This window comes from Salvelinus sp. IW2-2015, linkage group LG24 (genome assembly GCF_002910315.2).
Source record: "Salvelinus sp. IW2-2015 linkage group LG24, ASM291031v2, whole genome shotgun sequence".
Classification (NCBI taxonomy): Eukaryota; Metazoa; Chordata; class Actinopteri; order Salmoniformes; family Salmonidae; genus Salvelinus; species Salvelinus sp. IW2-2015.
In genome coordinates, this window is record NC_036864.1 from 8,750,687 (window position 1) to 8,757,003 (window position 6,317).

General features: G+C 47.3%; 1 pseudogene; it reads right to left on the reverse strand.

Moving 5' to 3' along the window:
* Window positions 1-6,317, reverse strand: part of LOC111951361 (scm-like with four MBT domains protein 2) — a 50,367-nt pseudogene that overhangs the window by 11,725 nt on the left and 32,325 nt on the right.

Sequence of the window (6,317 nt, forward strand, 5' to 3'; positions counted from 1 at the left end):
AGAGACAGAAACAGAGAGACAGACAGAGAGAGGGAGAGACACAGAGACACAGAGAGAGACAAAGAGACACAGAGAGAGACAAAGAGACACAGAGAGAGAGAGAGACAGACACAAAGAGACAGACAGAGAGACATACACAGAGAGACAGACAGACAGACAGAGAGAGACACAGACACAGAGAGAGACACAGAGAGAGACACAGAGAGAGACACAAGGAGCCAGAGAGAGACACAAGGAGACAGAGAGAGATACAGGGAGACAGAGAGAGACACAGGGAGACAGAGAGAGACACAGGGAGACAGAGAGAGACACAGGGAGACGGAGACACAGGGAGACAGAGAGAGACACGGGAGACAAAGAGAGACACGGGAGACAAAGAGAGACACAGGGAGAGAGAGAGAGACAAGGAGACAGAGAGACAGTGAGAGACACAGAGAGAAACAGAAACAGAGAGACAGAAAGAGAGAGACAGAAACAGAGAGAGAAAGACACAGACAGACAAAGACACAGACAGACAGAGACACAGACAGACAGAGACACAGACAGACAGAGACACAGACAGACAGACGGCAGACAGACAGACAGAGAGKCAGACAGAGAGAGGGAGAGACAGACAGTCAGAGAGACAGACAAAGACAGAGACAGAGAGAGACACAGAGACAGAGAGAGACACAGAGACAGAGAGAGACTCAGAGACACAGAGAAAGACAAATAGACACAGAGAGAGACAGAGAGACAGAGAGCGAGAGAAAGAGAGACAGACACAGAGAGACAGACACAGAGAGACAGACACAGAGAATCAGACACAGAGAGAGGGAGAGACAGACAGACAGACAGACAGACAGACAGACAGACAGACAGACAGACAGACAGACAGACAGACAGACAGACAGATAGAGACAGACAGACAGAGACAGAGAGAGAGAGAGAGACAGAGAAAGACAGACAGAGACAGAGACAGAGACAGTGAAAGACAGAGACAGTGAAAGATAGAGACAGACAGAGAGACAGAGAGACGGACAGACAGCTAGACAGACAGACAGACAGACAGAGAGACACAGAGATAGACAGAGAGACAGAGAGACAGAGAGACAGACAGAGACAGACAGAGACAGACAGAGACAGAGACAGAAAGAGGACAGGACAGAGGACAGACAGAGACTTGATAAGGTGGTTTATGATATTGAACAGAGAGAAGGAAAAACTCCCAGCTGCTCTGAATGGTGTTTTAAAAACAGTCATAAAAAACGTTGACACACAATAGATGATATTGTTCGGTTTTTGTGTAAATTGATCTCACGACATCAAGTACCATTTGATCCTAATCTTTAGGCTCTCGTGATAGATTCATAAGTAAAACCCGTAATAATCCGTAAAATCCAATAGAGTTGGAAAGTAGTCCTTGGAAGTTGCAGGTTTTTGTTTCACCCCACCACTAAAACTACCACTACCACAGCTGAAATGTGACCCAGAGGCCCTCCCTCCATGCAGCTATGACCTCTTACCTGCTGGGGGCTCCAGTGACAGGCGGTTCTCCTGGAGCCCAGCCCAGTGGGCGGAGCCTCACGTCGAGGTAGAACAGCCAGGTGTCGTGGGCGTCGTCTTGGAGACCCACATGGCGCAGGCGGAGCCTCCCACCAATGTTCTGGGCGACGCGGGCAGCCCAGTAGAGGTAGGGGTCAGTGAGGTCCCGTACCTCCATCACCGAACCCTCCACAATCAGATCCACTGTGTTCTTCCCCCTCAGAGGCTGAAGAGAAGGATGGGAAAGAGGGAGAGGAAGAGGAGAGGAGAGAGATGGAGAGGGAGGGAAAAATGGAATTGATGGAAAGTATGTACAGTGCCTTCAGAAAGTATTCACACCCCTTGACTTCTTCTACATTTTGTTGTGTTGTAGCCTGAATGTAAAATGGTTGGTGTCCCCCAGGGCTCAGTTCTAGGCCCTCCCTCTTCTCTCTATACACCAAGTCACTGGGTTCTGAAATATCCTCACATGGTCTCTCTTATCACTGCTATGCGGATGACACTCAGCTACTTTTCTCCTTCCCCTCTTCTGACACTCAGATGGCGACACGCATCTCTGCGTGCCTGGCAGATATCTTAGCTTGGATGTCGGCCCACCACCTCAAGCTCAACAAGACGGAGCTGCTCTTCCTACCGGGGAAGGCCTGCCGGCTGAAAGACCTCTCCAACACGGTTCACAACTCCAGTGTCGCCCTCTCAGAGTGCAAAGAACCTTGCCGTGATCCTGGACAAAACCCTGTCATTCTCTGCAAACATCAAAGCAATGACTCTCTACTGCAGGTTCATGCTCTACAACATCCGTAGAGTATGACCCTACCACACGCAGGGAGCTGCGCAGGTCCTAATCCAGGCACTTGTCATCTCCCGTCTGGATATCTGCAACTTCCCAAGCTCTCCCATGTCATCCCGTTACTTCACACACTCCACAGGCTTCAGGTCGAAGCTAGCGTCGACTACAAGACCATGTTGGTTACCTACGGAGCAGCAAGAGGAACTACCCATCCCTACCTTCAGGCTATGCTCAAATCCTACACCCCAACCCGAGCACTCCGTTCTGCCACCTCTGGTCTCTTGGCAGTCCCACCCCTACGGGAGGGCAGCTCCCACTCAGCCCAGTCCAAGCTCTTCCAGAGCCAGCATCCCCCTAAAGTTAGGACAGCAGAGTCCCTGCCCATCTCCAAAAGCACCTGAAAGCCTACCTCTTCAAAGAGCACGTTAATCGGCTTCATCAATAAGTGCATTGACGACGTTGTCCCCACAGTGACTGTACGTACATATCCCAACCAGAAACCATGAATTACAGGCAACATCCGCATCGAGCTAAAGGCTAGAGCTGCCGCTTTCAAGGAGCGGGAGACTAATCCGCTTACAAGAAATCCCGCTATGCCCTCAGATGAACCATCAAACAAGCAAAGCGTCAATACAGGATTAAGATTGAATCCTACTACACTGGCTCTGACGCTCGTTGGATGTGGCAGGGCTTGAAAACTATTACGGACTACAAAGGGAAACCCAGACGCGAGCTGCCCAGTGACGCTAGCCTGCCAGATGAGCAAAATGCCTTTTGTGCTCACTTCGAGGCAAGCAACACTGAAGCATGCACGAGAGCACCAGCTGTTCTGGATGACTGTTTGATAACGCTCTCGGTAGCCGATGTGAACAAAACCTTTGAACAGGTCAACATTCAAAAAGCCAGGTGGTAAGGGTAGGTAACGACACATCCGCCACGCTGATCCTCAACACGGGGGCCTCTTAGGGGTGCGTGCTCAGTCCCCTCCTGTACTCCCTGTTCACTCATGACTGCACGGCCAGGCACGACTCCAACACCATCATTAAGTTTGCTGATGACACAACAATGGTAGGCCTGATCACCGACAACGACGAGGCGGCCTATAGGAAGGAGCTCAGAGAGCTGGCAAGGTGGTGCCAGGACAACAACCTCTCCCTCAATGTGAGCAAGACTAATGAGCTGATCGTGGACTACAGGAAAAGGTGGGCCGAACAGGCCGCCATTAACATCGACGAGGCTGTAGTGGAGCGGGTCGAGAGTTTCAAGTTCCTTGGTGTCCACATCACCAACGAACTATCATGGTCCAAACATACCAAGACAGTCGTAAAGAGAGCACGACAAAACCTTTTCCCCCTCAGGAGACTGAAAAGATTTGGCATTGGTTCCCAGATCCTCAAAAGGTTCTACAGCTGCACCATTGAGAGCATCCTGACCGGTTGCATCACCGCCTGGTATGGCAACTGCTCGGCATCTGACCGTAAGGCGCTACAGAGGGTAGTGCGAATGGCCCAGTACATCACCGGGGCCAAGCTTCCTGCCATCCAGGACCTATTTAATAGGCGGTGTCAGAGGAAAGCCCATAAAGTTGTCAGAGACTCTAGTCACCCAAGTTATAGACTGTTTTTTCTGCTACCGCACGGCAAGCGGTACCGGAGCGCTAAGTCTAGGACCAAAAGGTTTCTCAACAGCTTCTACCCCCAAGCCATAAGACTGCTGAACAATTCATAAAATCGCCACCGGACAATTTACATTGACGACCCCCCCCTCCCTTTTGTACATTGCTGCTACTCGCTGTTTATTACCTATACATAGTCACTTCAACCCACTTACATGTACAGATTACCTCAACTAACCTGTACCCACACACACTGACTCAGTACCGGTGCTCCCTGTATATAGCCTCGTTATTGTTATTCTTATTGTGTTACTTTTTATGATTATTTTTTACTTTAGTCTCAGTGAATATTTTCTTAACTCTTCTTGAACTGCACTGTTGGTTAAGGGCTTGTAAGTAAGCACTTCACGGTAAAGTCTACACTTGTTGTATTCGGCGCATGTGGCAAATAAAGTTTGGTATGATTTCAAAAATCCCCATCCTTTTAGGATAAAAAGAAACGGAATAGAGCTAAGGACAGGCCAAATCCTAGAGGAAAACCTAGTTCAGTCTGCTTTCCCACAGACACTGGGAGACAAATTCACCTTTCAACAGGACAATAACCTAAAACACAAGGCCAAATATACATACAAGTTTCTTACCAACGCGTCATTGAATGTTCCTGAGTTGCCTAGTTACAGTTTTGTCTTAAATCTGCTTGAAAATCTATGGCAAGACTTGAAAGTGGCTGTCTAGCAACGATCAACAACCAACTTGACCTGGCTTGAAGAAATTTGAAAAGAATAATGTGCAAAATTTGTCAAATCCAGGTGTGCAAAGCTCTTAGAGACTTACCCAGAAAGACTCACAGCTGTAATCGCTGCCAAAGGTGATTCTAACATGTATTGACTCGTGTGAATACTTATGTGAAAGAGATATTTCTGTATTTCATTTTCAATACATTTGCTAACATTTCTGAAGTCCTATTTTCCCTTAGTCATTGTGGGGGTATTGTGTGTAGATGGTTGAGAACAAATATAAATGTAATCCATTTTTGAATTCAGGCTGTAAGACAACACAATACGGAATAAGTCAAGAGGTATTTTGATACCTCTTTGATGGCACTGCATGTGTGATTTCCTCTTTGAGAGGGAACTGGTATTATCTGGGGTGAAACTTCTGCTTAACATACAGAGCTCAACAGATTAGCTAAAGCTCTAAATGTGTTGATGGTTAATACACGGGTGTCACCTACGCATACACAGTCTCATTATCTCTCTTCCTCCTTCTCTCCATCTCGTTCTCCGTCACACTCCCACCGAGACAGTACTCACCCCTTCCAGTAGGTTTGCTGGTGCGGTCCGTGAGCCAGTCAAGTCCTGGATGAGAAAATCTGTCCAGTCACTGTACTTCTCCTTGATGGCTACAAGACAGAACAGAGGGAGAGATAGACGGTCAAATATACTGTGCAAGCGAAACCATACATGACAATGCATTTACATATATTTGCACCAGGCTAAGCAGTGAACAACAGTGGAAAACAGTTAGATACAGAGCACTACAGTATAGAGCAGTCCACATACGCAGGTGTTTATCGAGATACAATGGGAGCATGGTAGAAAAAGCAGGCATGAATGAACACACACATGTATCACCCTTTCCAGAGCCATTTAAATGGTTGGTTCCTGCTCATTTGCATAGGACATGTTTGTTTACTCCACTTTCTGTTTCCCACAGTGCAACAGTAGTGATGTTTAATTCATGGTGCATTGTGGGTCTTGATTTTACTTTTGACTCCACGCTGACTAGTGACTTCCCAAAGAAACTGCTTCTCCATTAGAAATCTCCGAACACACTTGTAGGCGATGTCATGGCGACGTTGGCTAGCTAAGCTCACGCGTAGAAACACTTTATCAGGTTTAACGGTCATCTCGCACCAAACTGAGCATGTGCAAGCCGTCAAAACAAAAGGCACTCCTTTGATATAAAGTTGTTTTTGACTAAAATGTTAAATGTTTCAGTTTGTCACTTTCACACGGTTGGAGTAATATGTTCAACTACTTAAGAAATTGTCTCGAATCGAGGTTGTGCCTTTAGATTTCAAGAAAATGAACAACTAAGGCAGGGGTGTCAAACTCAAACAGGGCAAAAGGGCCATATTGGAAAAAAACTGCTTGACTTGTAGTGCATATATACAGTCGGTATGGAAGCGYGCCAAAATGAATTGACAACCCAAGTCATTACGCAGGTGTTTGACACAAACATTTTCACTTCTCTCATTTACTTCTCAAACCCCCAAAACCGGCCTGGTCTGCTTGGTCGGTTTCGCAATTGTTTCCGGAAGTCTCGCGATGTTCAGAAGCTCTGTGGTTTAGAAACTCTGTGGTTCTAGTAAGTCACACACACACA